The sequence below is a fragment of the Nelumbo lutea genome, chromosome 1 (assembly GCF_056320005.1).
Source record: "Nelumbo lutea isolate HS-2025 chromosome 1, American lotus-T2T, whole genome shotgun sequence".
In the NCBI taxonomy this organism is placed as follows: domain Eukaryota; kingdom Viridiplantae; phylum Streptophyta; class Magnoliopsida; order Proteales; family Nelumbonaceae; genus Nelumbo; species Nelumbo lutea.
The window spans coordinates 164616683-164639419 of record NC_142684.1 but is presented as its reverse complement, the minus strand read 5'-3'; the positions used below and the strand labels follow the sequence as shown (position 1 = coordinate 164639419).

At 37.7% G+C, this 22737-nt stretch overlaps 1 long non-coding RNA gene across 1 annotated transcript; it reads right to left on the bottom strand.

Moving 5' to 3' along the window:
- Positions 1-4539: 4539 nt before the first annotated feature.
- Positions 4540-21409, bottom strand: LOC148878897 (uncharacterized). The gene is made up of 4 exons (XR_016104041.1): positions 21262-21409; positions 5485-5628; positions 5175-5409; positions 4540-5084 (listed from the first exon to the last, which is right to left on the bottom strand). It is a non-coding gene; the product is annotated as an uncharacterized LOC148878897 (long non-coding RNA).
- Between the last annotated feature and the right edge of the window lie 1328 nt (positions 21410-22737).

Below are 22737 nucleotides of genomic sequence, written 5' to 3'. Positions count from 1 at the left end.
AAAGAAGTGGTGAATTTGAGATTAGATTAGCAGATAGGATAGGGTCTTACCCTATCCACTCAGAGAGTCCAAATCTGAATATAGATTCAGATATGGAAACCTCCTAATCAGATTAGGATAGGGCTGAGCTAATCTACAGATAAGATAAGGATTTATCCTTATCTTTTAAGGAGAATTCAGATCCAAATATGATTTGAATCAACAACTCCTAATGGGATTAGGAGTTGATCCCTTTAAGGTTATAAAATGAGAAGGGGGCGGTGGCTATAGAAGATCAATCACATTCGAAATTCAGAGAGAGAACACAACACCCAATAAGACTGAGTTATTTTCTCCTTGTCGCCTCCTTTCTGTTGCCGCCACTACTGCCAATTCGATTTCTTGTTTCTAGCAGGAGTGATCAAGATTGGATTTTGATATCAGTCTTTGGAGAAAGGATGATCTGAAGATGTACTCGGTGCCTCCACCGAATTCTTGTGAAGGGTTTGATTCTTTTGGAAGAACATTGTCGATTCTGCTCCATCCTACACTACGCCATTTTCAGTGGGAGTAGTCTTTGGTTCCTACCTTGGGCATTACACCTCCATTGGAAGATACTGTTTCTCTATATCATGTATATCCCTCTCCTGCTTCTGGTTTATATCTGGTTTGGTTTATAGTTCAAGATTGATCTTTGAAAATGCAGATTTTATAAAATAGGGAATGTGATTTCCAAATGAGGGGAGAGGAAATTTTTGAAATTTCACTCAACCTACCTATAGGGTTTGGCATCCATATGATGGATCTCTAATCCCTTCAGTTTTAACACTCTTTAAAACACCATTCTCTCTCTCTCTCTCTCTCTCTCTCTCTCTCTCTCTCTCTCTCTCCATCCCTTTTATTTCTCATTAACTAGTTTAATACCCTCTCCTCATTAATTATGCCATTAAATATCTCCTTCAATAACTCATGTCACTAATTCTCTCTCATCTCCATTACTCCATTAAATTGCATAAAATTCATTAACTTTATATATATATATATATATTACAACAGATATATTTGCATTAAACAGTAATTATTAGTAAAGATTAATTATATTGAAATTGAGATATTCAAGGATATATGTTATGGTAAATAATCTACTTCCTTTTAAAATTATAATGTATTTATATTTAATTTGGAAATAATAAAAATTTTTAACCATAATTAAAATAATTTAATAAGTTACTTAAATAAAATAAAATAATTATTGTTATTGACAAAAATATTTTTATTAATATAATAAAAAGAATTTAATTAATAAAAGGAATAAGATAAATTAAAAATGAATATCAATTTAAAATTAATATAAAACTAATACAAAATTATCTAACAATTATTAGTTTTATAATTAAATTTTATTAATTTAAAACCAACTTAAGTTCCACTAAATTTTATATTAGTTTTAAACAAAGTTTAATGATTTAAATTTTACTAATTTAATTAAAAATATTAGTTTTAAACAAAGTTTAATGATTTAAAGATCAATTTAAGTTTTATTTAAAAATAAGGAAATTTATAAAAACCTCACTAGGTTTTCTAACAACCCTATGAAATTGACCAATGTTTTGACCTTGACAAAAACCTCTCCTATTATTTTGTGAAAAAATTTTGAAAACACCTTCCTTTAGTTAGCATTCCAAATAAAAAATGTTGATACAATACATTAATTTTCCTTCACTTCAGCCTTTTTACATTTATTAAAGAAGAGTAAGGAGAATTATTCTTTAAAAATTGTCTAGCAAAATAGATTAATTGAGGGTAAACTTGAAACTTTAAATTATGTATAATAATGCATTAACATAGAGGAGGCCTTTGTTAGGGTCAAAACACAAAGGTGATTTATAGAATTGTTATAAGAGGATTTTTTTTTATAATTTCACCTAAAAATAATACAAAACAATAATAATAAACCAATAAAAATTAATAAAAAATCTTTTCCAAAAGAATAAAAAAAATTAGTATTAAGATAAAAATAATAATAATAATAAATTTATCTAAAGAATAAGAAGTTAAACACTCTCATTAAAGTGCAACTTAGGGCCTATTTATTTGCTCTAAAGTCTTAACATCTGAAAGTGCAATAATTACATTAAGAGGTATATTGGTATTGGTGAACTTTTCTTTCCTTTGAACTCTGAAAACAGATAAGGTTGTTCTGAACTTTGAAAATTGTCAAATGTCCATTTTAACCCTATATCTTGGAACTTTTCATTTTTCATTAAATTCAATGAAAAATAATATTAAAAATTAGTATAATGATTAATAATTATTGCTAATTAATACAATTAATTAATAATTAATATATAAGTTAATAATTAATTAACAAATCATAATTATTAATTATTAATTACTAATTATTAAATATTAATAAATCAATAATAATTTTTTATAATTCATTTAATAATTAATTATTATTATTAAATAATTATCATTACTAATAATTAATAATTAATAATGATTATTATTATTAATTAGTAATATTTATTATTAATAATTCATTATCACTAATTAATAATTAATTGTTATTATTATTTCATTATTATTACTAATTATTAGCAATTAATAATTACTATTGTTAATAACAATTAATGAATTAGTAATAGTTAGTGATAATAGTAATTATTATTAATTAATAGTAATTAAATACACTAATAATTATTAATATTAATAAATACTAATATTTAATAATTAATATTATTGATAATTACAGTTATTACTAACTATTAGTATTTTTAATTACTACTAATTAATAATAAGAATTATTATTACTTAATATTAATTATTATTATCACTAATTATTACTAATTAGTAATTTAAAATTACTAATTCATTAATAATTAATCTTATTAATTCATTATTATTACTACTACTCGCAATTAACAATTATTATTATTGGTAACTACTACTAATTAGTAATTAATAATTATTATTAATTCATATTCGATTTGTTATGAATTATTAAATCATTGTTAAGTAAATATTTGTATCATTGTTATTACTCAATTACTTAGTTATTTTAATTATTATGAATAAATTATTATTATTATTTATTAATTTCAATATTTTTAATTTATGCATTACTGATTATTAATATTATTAAAAACTATATAATACTATATAATATTATTGATTATTAATTGTTAATAATATTAAGTACTAATTAGTCATTACTGAATTAATATTAATATCGTTATTATGTGTTATTAATAATATTATTCTTAAGTAGTTATTATTAATTACATATTATGATTATTATTATTATTATTATTATTATTATTATTATTATTGTTGTTGTTGTTGTTGTTGTTGTTGTTGTTGTTGTTGTTGTTGTTGTTGTTACTATTATTATTATTATTGTTATTATTTTCATCATCAACATCATTGATTACTAATATTCTTAATTCTTAATAATTATGATTAATTATTAATTACTTAATAATTAATATTATTAATAGTATCACTAATTAAGATCAATGATTAGTATTATTCATATTACTTTCAACGAATGTTAATATTATGATTAATTAACTATTAGGTATTACTTAATAATTAATTACTCATTAATGATTAATACTAATTAATCAATGTTAAGTATTAATTATTAATTCAGTGTTAAATAATTAATAATATTATTGCTATTAATTAATTCATTACATAATTATTTTTATTAATAAATTATTATAATTATAATTAAATACTTACAATTAATGAATAATTGATTGTTATTAATTTATATTTAAAATAATTAATATTATTAGTAATTGTTTTTCACTACTAATAATTATGATTTAATAATTATTAATATTATTAATAACTATATAATAGTATTATTAATTTATTAATAATATTAATAGCATTGATTAAATGAAAAATCATTATTGAATTAATCCTAATATTATTTTTGGGAATTATTTTGAATTAATTATTTATTAATTAATTAATATTATTATTCTTAATTATTTATTATTTAATATAGATTACTAATTTTTGTATTAATTAATTTTAATATTATTATGAATTAGTTATTAGTATTATTGTTTTTTGTTTAAGTAATGAACTATTATTTTTTATTACTTGATTCTAATATGATTAATTTTTAAATATAACATTATTATTAATGATTATTAATTAATATTGTAATATTATTAATTAATCTTAATGTTACGAATGATGAATTATTAATTATTACTTAATATTTAAATGTTACATAATTATTACAAAATATTAATTAATTATTGATTTAATAATTAATAATTAAATTTAATTAATTAGTAACTAATTATGGCTATTTATTAATTGGTTATACCAATTTAAGTAATATTATTATTAATTATGATTAATAATTAATTATTTATAAACTTTTACATTATTAATAATTGTATAATATTATATAATATTATTAGTAATTGTACAATGCTATATAATTATTTTGTAATTGTAAAATATCATTATAATTGCTAATTAATTCTTAATTCTATCAAGAATATAACAATGTATATACTATGGCAAATGGTATGGCCTAAATATTAAACAATTCAAGATAATCAAAGTTTTATCAATGTGACACAATGCTATATAATATTAGTGCACCATATCATCTATTGCATCATCTGATGAGTAATATGCTCATGTAATTAAAATATGAATTCACGATCCTCAGGTGAACCAATATCAACGTCGGGATCGTAATCATCTTCTTCACCAGTTGATTCTTCACCCCCGTCTCCTCCAATACTAGTGCCTTCATAATATTCTATGAACAGTTCATCCCCGATACTCTCCCTCCTTAAATAGTTATGGAGGGCAAAACATGCAATAACCACATCTCATTGAACTAGAAAGGGGAACGGTGCCATTAACTTTAGAATTTGAAATCATGCTTTTGAGACCCCAAAAGCATGTTCGATTATATTCCATAATTTTGCATGGGCTTGGTTAAACCTCTCCTCCCTAGTTCTTGGTCATTTACGACGGAAATCTGATATCCAATATCTTTGTCCGTGGTATGGAGCCATGAAATAATGTGTGTGGAAATGCCTGATCACACAAATAGTACTTATCTACAAAAAGTGTAACACTATTGTTAGGTTTGGCATGTGAGAATGATTTAAAAGTGTTATAGCCTTAAAAGACTTGAATTTAATGCTTACCCGGAGGTAGGAACAGAAAGTGGTGATTGGGCTCAATAACAACGGTCCTTAAAATCCTTGCATCATGCGCAACCCCCTCCCTACCAACTACAACATATGTAAATATCATATTAAAGTCACAAATGGCTAGAACATTTTAGTAACATTGCTTCCCGCCTCTAGCTCTGTAAGGCATTGACTCATCTGGTGCGACGATTGCGGGTATGAGTGTACCATCCAATGCACCGACAGCACCCTACAAAATTACAATATTGTTAATAAATTAATTGAATCATGCTTAAAATACATAATCATTGTTAAAAATTTGTACCTGAAATATCTATCGAATCCTTCGATGGTGACTGGTATTACTTGGGCTTGGATGATCCCAAGTTGGTACAATCATTTCACTTGCAAAAGCCATAATGGCATCCAATACCTAATGGAATACGCGATGCACAATATTCTTGAAATGCTGAAAATAACATTTTATTATGGAAAGCCATTGACTTTGACAAATGCATGAAAGAAATATAGCCATATTCTCTTCAACAGTAATGTTATTGGTATCATGTACCCAACCCTTTACTCGAAAATGACAACATAACCGCCTAAATGCACCTACTTTCATTCGAAAAATCTCATGCGTCTGTTCATCTCGACCCTCAAGTAGTTCCATAGTAAACCTATGTCCACTAAATGAAGATTCGTTGTTTGAGCGATGTCGTTTAATTTGTAAAAGTTTGACTTCCAATAGCCATATCTAGAGTAGAATTTTAACCAATGCATTCTTAGCCTCTACTGTCAACATTTGTAAATCAAATATATGAGAAAATTGACAATGTATTGCATGATATTAAACCACAAATCAATTTAAATTTTAAAATGCCATTAACTATTAATGAAACATAATTTGTTCACACCATTGTTTCAAAGCCCGAAATAACACAAGGGCACACAATGACATTATTACAATTATATAAGTTCATTATCAAATTAGTTGTGTATAGCAACTTCCAACCATGCAATTCTAGCAGAATAAGTTGATCTATCGAAGAAACTCATCCACACTTGTCGATAATGTGTGACTTAACGTACAATGGGTGTCTTTTTGTGAATCTCATATCCCTTACTATTTGCATACAATCTTTTATGCTTGGTTCCTCGGTGATTTGAAATCATTTCTTAGCACAATCGATGAGTGGTTTGCCATCATGATTAAGTAGCATAGTTTTTACAGTCCAACATACGAGAAGCAGTGCTACCAAGCGGATGTATTTTTCTAAGTCCATTGTTAGGTGAAATGTATAGCGATGTAAAAAGTATTCCACCAAATGAAGAAGTTCTTTTTGACAAAGTCATAATGCATTAAAAAAAAGGATGATATGTGTCAAACTGATTAAGTAGCAATATTCATAAGATAAATTAATTCAAAATAGTTTAAATATTACAGGTAAAAACCACACCACATGTTCAACCAATGCAAGTGATAACAGATAGAATCAGTGAAGAAAAGAACCCACATAAGCAACCATTAACCATCGATATCTCCTCATACCTTGAAGAGTCTTCTCACCATCTATTGCAACCATGAGAATTACACATTTATAGGCACAACCCCATGTAGCCTCTTCCACAAGTGTCCTCAAAACATCAATTAGGTCCTTAATAGATTCATTCATGTTTTGAAGCTCAACAGCCATATCCACTCCCTTAGACCTTTTCCGTCTACTCGAAGACGGATCGGGCATAAATTCGATGTGCTCCCAATGGTCATCATTGGACTCATTTGCTCCACCTGTATGTTCCATTTCCACGCCAAATTGCAAACCACTACCAAACCATGGTGTACAACTAGAAGTACAACTAGTAACACAGGTACCTTGGAATAATGCCCTACACTCATTGGCCCATTGCAACCCTGAATGTCTGAACTACTTTGCACGGAAGTGACTCTGTATTTGTATACGGTATGAATAGTTAGAGGAATTTCTCAATGGGTATTAAAATGTGAAAAAAAAAATCAGATAACAAATGTGAATTACCATCAGGTAATCATCCCACTGTTCATCAGACCAATTCATTGTATCAGTGGCTAGGTCAAAACCTCCACCTATCACAGATATCAAAGAAGACCATTCTTGATACTGTTTCTGTAAATAGTAATATTCATTCTTGAGTTGACGCTGCTCTAAAACCATCCTAGTTAGCTCTTGTATCTTCTTAGCTACACGCGGTCATACCCTAGCTGACAGGGGCTATGCTCCTAGTTGGCGCTGGATGAGGTATCTGCAAAGAAGAAGGTGAAGGATTCCCAGGGAGCTCACCCAACTGGAACACTCTGATGCTTAAGTTAGAACTCGGCGGAGAACTGAGAGAGTTGAGAAGAAATAAAGGCTAAGAGTGAAGATGCACAATTTTTTATTACCTTTTTCCTTGGGGGGTTGGAGCCCTTATATATTGATGCCCTGTCAAATCGGGTGTAACTGCCTCTCAATCTCTGCTACAGCCGTTATTTGCCAGGGCTAAGCAGGTGGGCGCAGGTAACCATCACAGGGTACAGCCCTGTCAGTCAAGAGACATTTTTTGGAGCTGGCAGGCACGATGCCGCTTGATGAGAGACGTGGGTGTAGTCCTCTGGAATGGCAGGTGCTGCGCCGTCAGACAAGGGACGTGGGAGCAGTCTGACGAGCACGGTCTTGTCAGATAAGAAGCTTCCTGAAACCCTCGGATTGCTCAATAGCAAGCTACCTCGTAGTGAGCTACCTAGTAGCGAGCTGCCTTGTAGTGAGCTACCAGGTAGCAAGTTGCCTTGTAGCGAGCTGCCTCGTAGTGAGCTGTTAGGCTGGGTTTTGGCAAGCTCATTACGCCAAGCTGTAGCCAGGCTATCATGCTGAACTGTCACTTACATTGAGTCAAGTCCACGTGTTGCCTAGTCAAGAGGTCGGGTCAAATCACCCTCCATCAATTACCCCCCACTCCTCGGGCTAAGGGTCTTGCTCTAGCGCGGGGAGTTTATGAATGGGCGGGTGGATTTGACCCATGACCACGTGAGGTATACATGCGGATGTCACGCGACTTCTAGATTCTGTGGGCGCCAAAAAAAGCGCTAAACTGCCTTTGGTCTCGGAGGACGTGCAGTCAGTTTTATTATGAGCCGTTAGATTCGCCTTAATCGATACCATTGGTTTCCAGGCACACTGGCTATAAATAGGAGGGCCCTAGGCCTCTTTTGTTTTTACGCCAACTTGCCTTTCTTTCGATTTTAAGGTCGCGCCTTCGCCTTGATTGCTCGAGCTTTCCCGTCGCTTCTTTCAGTTTACTCTTTCCGGTGAGTCCTCTACCTTGCCAAACAATGTCTGGGTATCCGTACAACAGTGTCTTTTCTCGGGATGGTAATCAGGACGAGGCCCCCTCAAGCTCAGGGGGAACTTGGGGGTTCCCCGAGGGGCAGGTTCCGGAAGCCTCTGGTAACTTGGCTTCCTCTTCCCGGAGTCAAGAGCCAGATAGCTTCGGCCCTTCCTCCATGTCAATGGAGAGACTTCGAGCCCTAGTCTTCCAGTACGATCTCCCTAGGGAGCTCACCTATATCCTCCCAACCGGCAACTATCCCTAGGAGCACGATCATGATGAGATCGTGATCTTTGAGGAGCAGCTCATGGCTGGTCTTCGACTCCCTCTGCATCCTTTAATAGTGGAGGTCCTCACCCACTTCAACGTCATCATAGACCAATTGCACCCGAACTCTATTCGGAACTTGGTGGGGACTATCTCTTTGTTTTTTGAGTACTGTCTTCCTCTATCTCATGACACTTTTGTGTTAGACAGTTTTGTATGCCCTTAGCTTAAATCAAAATTGATGTACTTTATGAGTTTATTGTAAATGAATAAAAGTACATATTTGATTCATGTTCCCTTGGTATGTTTCTGTGTAATACCCTTAAACTAGACACTTCTTGAGACTCGTGTTAGTTTAGAATGTTCACAGCCAGTGGGTCGGTCTGGGGAGACCTATCCTAACAAGGCTGACACTGTGGTACCACCAAGTCGATTGGGGTGGCATGTCTCAGCTACCGGGGTGAGACCCTAGGCACATACAGTGTGGGATTAATTGAATCTTTGAACTGGACCAGATTTCCAGTATTGCCCTGGACCTTGGAGATTGATGGGCAAAACTGGAAAGTTACACCCGACCCCTAGACTCGATTATGATACTGCACTAGGTGTCGGATCGGGCTATCTTTGATGTACCATTCAGTGAGATCCTTAGCGGGGGTCAAAACCTGGGTATGTTGGGACAATCTGAGAATTCATCTCAGTGGGTCATCATAGTGACAGGATCAGCCCCTTTGTCGGACAAAGGTAATGATCGGGGATGCACTCTCACTGTTGGAAACCAAGACTGTCGGCAGCCGATTTCAACCGTTGAGATTTGTTTTGCAAAGTATATTTTATTTGAGATATAAAAGTATATATATTATGGTTTCTAAAATGTTTGCAAAAGGGTTTTAATTCCCGGGATCCATATAAGTGGAGAGTGCAACACTGTTCCTTGCAGCCGAGGGAGAGGTCCTCTCTTGTCGGGCAGTGTATGATCATTATGGGCTGAGAGGTTAAGTGCAAGACCATTGAGGATAATACCTGATGGGCTAATCTTGCATCTGCCCACAGTCCCTAGGTGTTACAAGGTGGCTTGGCCCAGGGACCACTTAGGGTAAGTGTTGGGCCCATAGAGCCCATTCGATGGGTTTCAGGGGGTGCATTGTCTTAACAGTGTATTCGACCAGGCCTTGTAACAAAGGTTGGGCCGAACCCATGTGGCTGATGTGTAGATCAATGCTTGGGTCCCACGCCATACAAGGAAGCCCAACTGGGCAGCAGTTAGGAAGGTTAAGTGAGCACATAAGCTTAATGGGCCTAAAGCCCATTTCGAACTGGGCTATTAATTTAGATAATTAAAGGGGCGAATTCTGAGATGGATTAACAGTTAGGATAGGGTTTTGATCCTATCGACTCAGAGAGTCCAGATCTGAATGTGATTCAGATCTAGAAACCTCCTAATAAGATTAGGATAAAGCTAATCTAATCTGCAGATATGATAAGGGTTTATCCTTATCACTAGAAGAGAAGGCTGATCCAAATATGATTTGGATAAGCACCTCCTAATGGGATTAGGAGCTGATCTTTTCAAGTTAACAAAAGGAAGGAGGGGGCGGCAGCCTTGAGAGAGAACAAGAAATACATCAGATCCTCTTTAGTGCTGAAATCAAGAAGAGAGAATTCTGCACCCTGCGAATACTCTCTTGCCGCCTCCCTGCTCTTGCCGCCCTGTTTGTCAGTTCGATCTCCAACTGTGGGAGAAGTCAAGATTGAATTTTGACATCAATTCTTTGAGAAATGATTGAAAAGGAAGCTGTGCTCACGTTCCATCCTGTTGTTTCTTGCGAAGGACAGAGTTCTTGGGGAAGAACACTGCTGATTCTGCTCCATCCAGCACTGCGCCATCTTCAGTGGGAGCAGTCTTTGGATCCTTCCTTGGGCGTGAACACGTTCGTTGGGAGATATTGCTTCTCCGTATCAGGTATCATTCTCTCTCATTCCTTTTGGTTCAGATCTGGTTCAGTTTAAGGTTCAAGATTTATCCTTGAAAATGTGATTTTCTAAATAGGGAATGTGATTCCCAGTTGAAGGGAGAGAAAAATTTTTGAAATTTGCCCCTTATTCCGCAATCTTTAAGCGTCCATGTATCTCTCAACCCTTCATTTTGCTTCCATTTTGTCGATCAAGAATGCATCCCCCGGAGCCCCTCTAGATAGGCGCTCTTACTACTTTTCCCCCCGTCTTGGCTTCAAGCTTCTCCATGAGTTGCCTAACAGGATTCCGACCAGGAAGCGAGGTTATTTTATAGTTTGCAACCCCGAGGGGTGGCCCTTTCTGACCCACTGGAGGGCCACCATTTAGGATCCGGGCGTTAGCTTGGACCTGAAGATTCGGGAAACGCTGCAGTCCTGAGTAGAGGTCGGCTTCCTCTGTTCGAATTACTTGGCTGAGGACAAGCTTGTGCTGACCGGACTGAGCCCCGGTAGGTCACCTTTAGGTCTTTCTCCTCCCTCTCTCTCTCTTTTTTTTGCTAGGATAACGCCTTTTATTTCCTGTAGCCAAAATGTCAGGTGTAGATGCACGTCATCTCTTGTCGAGCTCCCAGAAGCGCAGGGCAAAGAGGTCCCGCCTGGACCGGGCGTCCTCTTCTAGGGCCGTCGAGTTCGAGGCCGCAGACCGTCTTTTGTTCTGCCACCGAAGGTCCCACCCACGTCATACGAGGGGGTAGCCGCGGAAGGCAGTGAAGAAGAAGAGGTCCCACCTCCGGGGCAGTACCCTCCAGTCGCGTCGTCTGACCCCTCCGTCTTCCATGAGGAGATCGCGGCATGGTGGTAAGTGCCTGCTTTTCCCCTTCTCTTTTTGTTGTTGTTGTGTTTTTTTTTTACTTACCCCGATTTTCTATTGGCAGATGAACTCCACCCTCCATGCCATGGCCTGTCAGACGGCCGTTCACTCCCAGGATACCCACCACCAGAGGAAGTAGGTGCGGAGGCTTCAACATGAGATCGACCAACCCGGGGTGAGGTCCTCTAGGCTCAGAAAGGAAGCAAGGCCCAGGGGCTGCTTGTCCAGGACCAGGAAGGTCGAATGACCTTGCCCCGGAGATGGCGGGCGCAACAGAGGAGGAGGAGCCTGACTCCCTGGAGGAGACTGACGAGGATGTGGAGGCGGTGGACCCCTGAGGTTAGGGTTGTTCTTTTTCTTTCTTTAGGACTTTGGAATGCATGTTCCCGGGTGGCTGGGCCCAGTTTTCTTTTCTTCTTTTCTTTCTTGAAGTACTCTCTCGGGTCGTTAGGCCTTTTTTATATATTAAAACCTTTGTTATGAAATGTTTGTTTTTGCTTAGAATGGTTTGTTTTTTATCGAAGTCATGTAGATAGGTTACCTGAGTTGCCAAGCTGCCGAGCTGGTAACAAGCAAGGGTAATTGAAGAATCGTTTCGAATTACACAAGCTACTTAGAGCGCCGAGGTCTTTCATTAGCTCGACGTCTTAGCCCTTAGGTTGGGGGGAGTGACTTATAGTCCATTCTCCCGAAGTTCGCCCATACTGAAGCGGCGACCGAGTGCTGAGGTCCTTAGCTCGACTTTTTGGCCCTTAGGCTGGGGGAGCGACTTAATAGTCCACTCCTCTGGAGTTTGGTAATTACAGGTAATATTGCCTTAGGTTGACAATGTTTCATGACCGAGGTACCTGCTTCCCTTCTAGGGTTTCGAGCTCATACGTTCCTTCTCCAAGTACCTGCTTTACTCGGTAGGGTCCTTCCCAATTTGGCTCGAGCTTACCAATATCGGGCTCAGGTATCATAACTTTATGAAGAACCATGTCTCCAACGCGAAGGTTTTGCTTCTTGACCCTGGCATTATAATATCTAGCTACCCTCTGCTGGTAGGTTGCGGTTCTAATGTATGTGAAGTCTCGTACCTCATCAAGTAGGTCGAGGTTGGTGCGTAGCCCATCCCCATTTGTCTCATCATCGTATGCTTCCAGACGTAGCGTGGGGACCTCGATCTCAGCTAGGATGACTGCCTCGGTGCCATATGTGAGGTTGAAGGGGGTCTTGCCTGTTGTGGTCTTCACCGTGGTTCGATAAGGCCATAGTACATTGGGCAGCTCGTCTACCCACAGTCCCTTAGCTCGGTTTAGGCGTGCCTTCAGTCTGCGAAGAATGGCTCTGCTTGTGATCTTCGCTTGACCATTCGCTTGAGGGTACGCCACTGAGGTAAAATTTTGTTGTATTCCCATATCTTTGCACCAGTTCTGGAATTTAATGTCCTCGAACTGCTTGCCATTGTCAGAGATGAGTACTCGAGGTAGTCCGAAATGGCAAACTATATTCTTCCAGAAGAAGTTCTGCACATTCCGCGCTGTGATCGTTGCGAGGGGTTCGACCTCCACCCACTTAGTGAAATAATCAACTGCTACCACTAAGAACCTCCTCTGTCCTGTCGCTGGTGGAAATGGTCCGAGTATATCGATCCCCCACTTTGTGAAAGGCCACAGGCTGGTGAGGTATTTTAGGTCGGCAACGGGTTGGTGGTGGATGTTGGCGTGCTTATGACATTTGTTGCACTTTCTAACAAACTCGATCGCATCTGCCTTCATCATCGGCCAGTAGTATCCCTGTCGTAGCGCTTTCTGGGCAAGAGCCCTACCTCCCAAGTGTCCACCGCACAGGCCCTCATGAGTGTCGCGGAGCACGAACTCGACCTCGGAAGGTCGCAAGCAGCGCAGATAGGAGAGCATGTAAGATCTTCGGTATAGCCAGTCTATCATGACGTATTTGGTTGCCTGATGTTCTACCCTTCTAGTAGCATTACGGTCTGCAAGAAGGGTCTCGTGTAGTAGGAAGCTCGTGAGCAGATCAATCCAGCTCGACTCTGCTTGTACGAAAGGACCGACCTCCTCTGGCCCCCGAGAATGCTAGGCTAAGGCAAGTTCTCTCTGTACACGGTTCTCATGGTATTATCACTTGTGTTGGCTAGTAGGGATAGGGTGTCGGCCTCAGCGTTCTCAGATCTCGGGATTTGCTTGATGAAGTGGGACTAGAAGTTGAGCAAAGCCTCTCTTACCTTAGCTAAGTAGGTGACCATGGTTGGCTCGCGAGCTTCATATTCACCTGTTACTTGGTTGACCACGAGTTGGGAGTCACTGTAGATGACGATGTGTTTGGCTTTCACTTCATTTGCTAGAGCCAGCCCGGCTATTAGCACCTCGTACTCTACTTCATTGTTGGACGCAGCGAACTCAAAGCATAGCGCGTACTCTAGTTTCGCACCGCTTGGCCTGTACAGAACGATTCCAGCTTCATTGCCCCGCTGATTTGATGAGCCATCCACATAAAGGATCCAGGGCTCCTCATCTCAGTTCGGGTTTAATCTAACTAGGAGAGAAGCCGCACTGGTTGCTCCCTCGCGGTACTCGGGCTCGTCCGGCCTAGGAACTTCGGTGTTGAAACTACATTTTGCGACAAAGTCAGCCAAGGCTTGGGCCTTGATAGTAGTTCGCGGCTTATACTGGATGTCATACTCGCTGAGCTCGATGGCCCAATTCGTCAACCTACCAGACACATCGGGCATGAGCAAGACTTGCCTTAAAGGCTTATTGGTGAGAACAACGATAGTATGAGCTTGGAAGTACGGACGAAGCTTCCGAGCTGCAACAACTAGAGAATACGCCAACCTTTTGATCTCTGGGTACCTCGTTTTTGCCCCCTGCAACACTTTGCCAACATAGTAGATAGGTCGTTGGACCCGATCTACCTCTTTTATTAGTACCGAGCTGACTACCTCGTCACTCGCTAAGAGGTATAGCTCCAAAGTATCTCCGACCTCGGGTCGAGTCAAGGTTGGGATGTGGGCGACGTACTTTTTGAGCTCGTCGAAAGTAAACTGGTAGTCTTCGGTCCATTCGAAGCCTTTACTTTTAATTGCCTTGAAGAAAGGCAGGCAGCGATCTGCCGATCTAGACAAGAAGCGGCTTAGAGTGGCTATGCGGTCGTTCAACCTCTAAACCTCCTTCAATTTCCGGGGTGGTCTCATATCTAAGATTGCCCTAATTTTTTCAGGGTTAGCCTCAATACCACATTGGTTGATGATGTAACCTAGGAATTTACCCAAGGTGACACTGAAAACGCACTTGTTTGGGTTTAATTTCATGTTAAATTTACGCAATATTTCAAAGACAGAATGTAAGTCCTTTATTAAATCACTTGAAAACTGAGTTTTGACGACTATGTCATCACATAGCATTCTACTTTCTTGCTGATCAATGGCTCAAACAATTTGTTTACAAGTCTTTGGTATATTGCCCAGTCGTTTTTCAGTCCGAAAGGCATGACCTTGTAGTAGTACAGGCCGAGCTCAGTTATGAAGGTTGTTTTTTCTTCATCAGTAGGGTCCATTCTGATCTGGTTGTAGCCTGAATAGGCATCTAAGAAGCTCAGCAACTCATGCCCTGAGGTCGTATCCACCAAACGGTCGATCTTGGGGAGTGGGAAGCAGTCCTTCAGGTAGGCCCAATTCAGGTCGGTATAATCGACGCACATGCGCCATTTACTGTTAGCCTTTTTTACTAGAACAGGTTGGCCACCCAGCTCGGGTAATGGACCTCCCTAAAAAAATCGGCTACGAGGAGCTTCCCGACCTCCTCGTCAACTGCTCTTCAACACTCCGGGGCTAGGTTGCGTTTCTTTTGTCTAACGGGCCTAACTATAGGATCAGTGTTCAGTTTGTGAGTGATGATGCTAGGGTCTATGCCGGGCATCTCTGTCGTGGACCATGCAAAAACATCTAAATTTCTAAGTAAGAAACTTACTAGTTGAGATCGCAGAGGCTTCTCGACTAAAGCGTCGATCTGAAGTGTCCAAGCTAGGTCCTCTGTCGAAGTTGGCACGGAAATAGTCTCTTACGTAGATGCAACTCGCTCTTCGCAATGCCCCGCAGGTCGCTCCAACTCAAGGTTGTCTGCCGCCTTGGCTTTTCCTTTGAGAGCAGTGACGTAGCACTTGCGAGACTCGAGCTGGTCGCCTTGTGCTACCCCAACTCCGAAGTCTGTGGGGAACTTTATCGCCAAATAATAGGTGGAGACCACCGCACGTAGAGCATGGGTGATGGGCCGACCTATTATGCCATTGTACGGGGAGGGAGTTTTGACCACCAAAAAGTCATGGTCGAATCTCACTATGCTAGGCCAGGTGCCGACCTCCATAGGTACAGTGATTCTCCCCAAGGACATGACTTCCTCTCCGTTGAAGCCCACCAGGGGAGTACTTGCGGGCTTGAGGTCACTCTCTTGGAGTTGAAGCTTGTCGAGCGCGGCTTTGAAGAGGATGTCTGTTGAGCTACCGGAGTCGACGAGGACGCGCCTCACATCGAAATCATTGATCCTTATCTTCACGACAAGCACGTCATCAAGAGGGTAGTGGACTCCGCGCACGTCGTCCTCGGTGAAGAAGACCGGTTCCTCTGTCCTTGGATGCTTCAGGGGGTTCTGCTTTTCCCTTCTTATCTCATGAGCTGAGGTCCGAGCTGCGGACGAAGTGCAGCCCGCAACAATTGATCCTCTGGTGATCATATGTATGGTCCCCCGAACTGGCCTCTCTTCGGGAGGTGGCCTCTGTGGCTGCTCGCCTTTCCTGCTGCTAGATTCAGGGGCGTCCCTGCCTTGCTCGCCCTGCCAACCTGCTTTATTATCATTCTGTACAACTTTCGATACTATGACTGTGATCTTTATGAAAATTACAATACAAATTTTTATTTCTAACACTCAGGTCCCCTCTTAGCCGAGGTGGCCCACTTCACGTACGGGGTGTCCTTGATCGCCATGAGAATCTCAACTCGCTTTGCATTTAGAGGTGTGTAGTGCTGGAGGAGCTCGGAAAGGCTGACCTGACCTTCCTCCCCAAGCTGGGTCTTTCTTCTTCTTGTTGTCCGCATGGGTCAAGGACTCAGTTTCTCTTTTCTTCTTTTCAGGCAAACTTTCATTCTTCTGGTTAATCTCCTCTTCCGTCCTTATGAATTGGTCCGCGAGTTTGAGGAACTCGGTTACAATCTTAAGCCAGTTGACAACTACATGCCACTTAAACTCCTTGTGTGTTATGCCTCTCTTGGCTGCTATGAGGCGCACTGCGGGGTCTAAGTCAGGTATCTGTAGACAAGCATCATTAAACCGCTTGATGTAGCTGCGGATAGACTCCCTTTCCCTCTGGACTATGCCAAGGAGACTTTCTTGGGTTCTAGGGCATCTTTTGCTGGTGACGAAGTGGGAGGTGAAGACCTACACGAACTGTGCCCAACTTTTTATTGTCCCGGGCGCGAGTTTCCTATATCACGTACGGGCTACTCCTTTGAAAGTGGTAAAGAAGGCCATGTACATGCAGGACTTGCTTGCCCTTGCCAGGTGTATTTGCGACTGGAAGGCATCAACGTGATCATTCGGGTTAAACGATCCGTCATACTTGTCAAGGGGAGGTAATTTGAAGTCCTTGGGCATTGGGACGACCAAGAGTTCAGGAGACAGAGGGGATGGTACAGAGAGGAGCGAAGTGGTTTTCACTTCGTCCGAGCTTACCTCTTCTTTCTCTTTGAGTTTAGGCAAGTGGTGTGTAGTAGTTCGGCGGGCTCGGCGACGTCTCCTCTGCTTCTTCGCAGGCTCTACATTGGTGCTGCTCGCTTCTGTGTTGTTAGGAACGGTTCTTGCAGGGAGTAGCTCGGACTGCTGATGACGAATGTGGATCAGTCCTTGCTTGGAGTTCGTGGCCAGGACTTCAAATCGGTTCTCAAGGAGCAGGGCCACGAACTCGGAGACATGAGGTGACGCGGGTCTAGGAGGCTGAGAGTTCCCCGACCTGACCGCACGCGGAGAGCTGGGTGTGACTGGATTATCCCTCCTACCGCGAGATGAGACTTGTCTCCTGGAAGGATTCAAGGCCTGGGAGGTCTCTCCCCGGTGAGAGGGGCGTTCATTCCAGCGGCAAGGCTTAGTCTGCTGCGGGGCCAGGTGCCGTGGTGGATTCGGCGGCTGGTTCAGAGGCAACAGGAGAACTGATGCTGATACTACTGCTGGTATACATGGTCTAGAGCTTGTTGCTGGTACAGTTGAAGTTGTTAGACTTGCTGCACTTGAGCTTGTATGGCTCGCATGCAATGCATCAGATCTTCGAGCTAGTTTGGTCCAGTTAGTGGGGGAAGAGAAGGCTCAGTGAAAGTGGTGCCTACTGCGGAGGGGAGCGGAGCACTCACCGGTGCCGCGATCTAAGGCACATTCAACATCGGGACCCCATCCGCAGAGAGAGGAAGGGTGAATTGTCCAACGCACACTGTAGGGAGTTGAGGTTTAGGGGAAGTGTTCGCGCTTGAGTTGCGTCCGACGTTGCTGGAGGAAGCCATGGATACTGAGGATGCAAAACTTAGTGGAAGAAGGCTTTTCAAAGCGATTCCCACAGACGACGCCAAATGATGGTGTGCGATCTGGTCACTCCTAGCTGGAAGGGGCTATGCTCCTAGCTGGTGCTGGACGAGGTATCTGCAAAGAAGAAGGTGAAGGATTCCCAGGTAGCTCACCCGGCGGGAACACTCTAATGCTTAAGTTAGAACTCGATGGAGAATTGAGAGAGTTGCGAAGAAATAAAGGCTAAGAGTGAAGATGCACAATTTTCGATTACCTTTTTCCTTGGGAGTTGGAGCCCTTATATATTAATGCCCTGTCAAATCAGGTGTAACCGCCTATGAATCTCTGTTGAGCAAGTGGGCGCAGGTAACCGTCACAGGTTATGGCCCTATCAATCGAGAAACGTTTTTTCGGAGCTGGCAGGCACGACGCCGCCTGATGAGAGACGTGGGCACAGTCCTCTGGATTGGCAGGTGCTGCGCCGTCAGACAAGGGACGTGGGAACAATCTGACGGGCACGGTCTTGTCAAATAAGAAGCTTCCCGAAACCCTTGGATTGCTCAATAGCAAGCTGCCTTGTAACGAGCTACCTGGTAGCGAGCCGCCTTGTAGCAAGTTGTTAGGTTGGGTTTTAGTGAGCTCATTACGCCGAGTTGTAGCCAGGCTATCATGCTGAGTTGTCACTTACGTTGAGTCATGTCCACATGTCGCCTAGTCAGGAGGTCAGGTCAAATCACCCTCCATCACCATATACACATATAATTTTTTGCTAAAATATATATAGTAATAGAGTTTGCACAAACAACAGTTATTTAAACCAATCAAAGTTTAACAACTATAAACAACAATAAATTTAATCCAATCATAATATATTAAAAACAATGAAACTAATATAATTTGATTGCACAAATAAACAAAATATATTTTTCAACTCTAATGTCAACACAACCTTTAATTTAATTATCGATTTGCTTATTTTTTTCTATTATCTATGATATTACCATTGGTTATTTTTTTGTTATTATATTTATTTTTTATTATTATATTTTTACATGAATATATATTTATATTATATTTTATACTAATAATTTTCCATTATTTTTTATTGTTTACAATAATATATATGCATATTATATGCATGAATGCATACATAATTTTTTTGCTATCATATATCAATATATATATGCTTTTTATTATTATTTTCTATTTTTAAATAATGTTTTTATTTGTTTTATTATTTTCTATTATTTTTAGAATGTATATATAGTATATCATATATAATTTTATATTGCTATAATATATCATATTAATTACTATTTTTTAATGATTTTTATTATTTTATTTGTTTTTCTTGTATATATTTTCATTTATATATTTATATTATAGTATATTTCATAATAATAATTTTGTATGATTTTTATTTTTTGATATGTATACATGTGTAACATATCATATTTATACTACATATCTAACATATGTATACATAATAATATCTAATTTTTATTTTTAATAGTATTTTTCATAATAATAAATTTCTTTTATATGTTTTTCTATCATATGTATACATATATAACATATTATATATATATATATATATATATATATATATATATATATATATATATATATATATATATATATATAGACTATTTATACTATTTAATATATATACCACTTTTTTAATAATTTCTAATTATTTGTTATTATTTTTTCACATACAAACTATTTTTATTATTTTTTATTTTTAATATTATTTATTGTTTTTTACAATAAATACACACACTATTTTATTTTTTTACTTTTTATGTACATTTTATTATATTTTTATACTATTTGTTTTTTGATATCATATATCATATTACCATTTTTAATATTTCTTATTATTAGTTCCATTACCATTTACACATATAATTTTTTTGCTAATATATATAGTAATAGAATTTGCACAAATAACAATTATTTAAACCAATCAAAATTTATCAAATATAAACCACAATAATCCAATCATAATAATATTAAAAATAATGAAACTAATATAATTTGATTGCACAAATAACTCAAAATATATTTTTCAGCTCTAATGTGAATACAACCTTTAATTTAATTAGTCATTTGCTTACTTTTTCTGTTATCTATCATATTACTACTTTTTAATATTTTTTTATTATATTTATTTTTTCTTATTATCTTTTTACTTTAATATATATAATATTATACTTCATACTAATAATTTTCTATTATTTTATATATAAATACACTTTATTATTATTTTCTATTTTTAAATAATTTTTATTGTTTTATTATTTTCTATTATTTTTACAATATACATATTTATATAGATATATATTTATATTTATATTTATAACATATTATATATAATTTAATATTGCTATCATATATCAAATTACCAATTTTTTAATGACATTTTAGTTTTTATTTGTTTTTATATTATATGTTTTTTATTTAAATATTTTATATTATAGTATTTTTCATAATGACAATTTTGTATTTTATATATATATATATGTATGTATGTATGTATGTATGTATGTATATGTATATAAGTACCACTTTTTAATAATTTTTTTATTATTTGTTGTTATATTTTACAATACAATGTACATATACCAAATTTTTATTATTTTAATTGTTTATTATTTTTTTATTTTATATATATTTATCTATATTATAGTATTTTTAATAATAAATTTCTATTAATTTGTTCATTTTTTAATAATATTTTATTTGCTGTTTTTTTATAATTTATTATGCTACATATATCTACAATATTTTTCTATAATCTACATATATATACTATTTCAATTGTTTTTTATTATTTTCGTTTTCTACTTTTTTTCTCTCTTTTTATTATAGTATAATAAATCCCGGTCCAACCTGAGTGGACCAAACAAACCATATTGAGAGGTCATCTTCAACCTCTTGACTGTGAAAAAACATAGATGAACCTCTCTGCAGTGAAAAAACAAAGATCCAAGCGGTACACGACGCCGGTACATAGATCCGGCAACGTTTATTGTCCTAACCGGAAATTACGACTCCGGCATTGATCCGACCAGCCATTTGAGACAAATAGTGTAAAAAGAGAAAAACTTACGTACCTTTTCAAAATCACTCCGACAAGTAATCGGACGGCGATTAATGGCCAAGATTCCTCTGGTAGCGGCCTCCAACCTCTCCTTCGATGTAGCAGCAGCGTTTTCTTCTCTGGTCAATCAGCACGAATAGCACCAAAAGAGCTTCTGTAATGGCGAAAGATGGGTCCAACGTTCATCCACTTTTAAAGTTAAAAGGGCAAAATCGTCAAAGGGTCAGCGAATAACCGTACAAACTGTACACAGTATTTAATGCCCTGTAACTTTCAACAATAAGTGTTACCGAACGGGCCTTTGATCGCCGAACGCGTACGATGAGTGATAAGAGGTAAGCGTTCAGCGTCATCGAACAGGGCCTTAGATTATGATATGATAAACTAGATGGACAATATTTAATTGAATTAAAATTAAAATTAGATGGACAACATTTAATTGAAAATATCATATAGCTATATCTTTAATTTTGTTAATAAATAAACCCCCTGAACATGTGTTGACCGGTAGGGTGGTTCATGAGTCGGGTTGGGTTGGTTTATTGATGTTTTTTCAACCGATCTGACTTGGTCAGGTTACTTGAAATTGAAATCGAAATCGAAATCGACTCTGTGTTAAATAAAACCGATCTAATTGGTTTGAGTTGGTTTGGGTCGATTTGGATCACTTTCGGCTCTATGTAGTGGTGATTCAGTTGCTATTCATTTCTGGCTCTACATTCCCAAAGGAAACCAGCATTTCCTTAATATTTTGTGGCCCATCTATGGATCCAGATTTTGTTGAGGGAGTAGGAGTTTGAGAGTACTATTTGCTAGAGTAAGATTTCAATATGCAAGAAACTATATAATGGATGAATCAAACTATCAAAGCAGACCAAATCCAACAAAAGCTAAGAAGATGCACTCTGCTATTGTAGATAAGTAGTGGTGAAATACTAAAATTTAAGGCAAACATCTATTCATGTACTATTTTTTTTTATTCACTAATAGAGTGATGGGGCTTGGGTCATCTTTATTGTTTACAACATACCTCGTGATGAACTCGGTAGTGAATAACTAAGTAGGTTGTAACTACTAACTAGGAATTAACTACTAAGTTGGTTCAGTTTTGGTTTTCACACATGAAAACCGAAACCAAACCGAATCATCGGTTTATTATTTTTTATAACCTGAAACTGACCAGTGCTGAAGAAAACTCAGTCGACTCGGATTGGGTTGGACCGGTTGGTCGGTTTGATCAGGTTGGGTCTTCTTATGAACCGCCCTATTGGCTGGTTTTGACAAAAAACCCAACCGGAGCCTACCCAAGTCGCACACTTGCACCCATCCACTTATACGGATGCGAAAGGCGAAGACAGTTTGATTCAATAGAAATTTGCCACGTGAAATTTGTAAATGCAAAAAATAATAACCAGAATTTATATATATATATTTTAAAAAAGAGTAAAAGTAAAATAATAAAATTTTGTCTTGAATTAATTAAAAATAT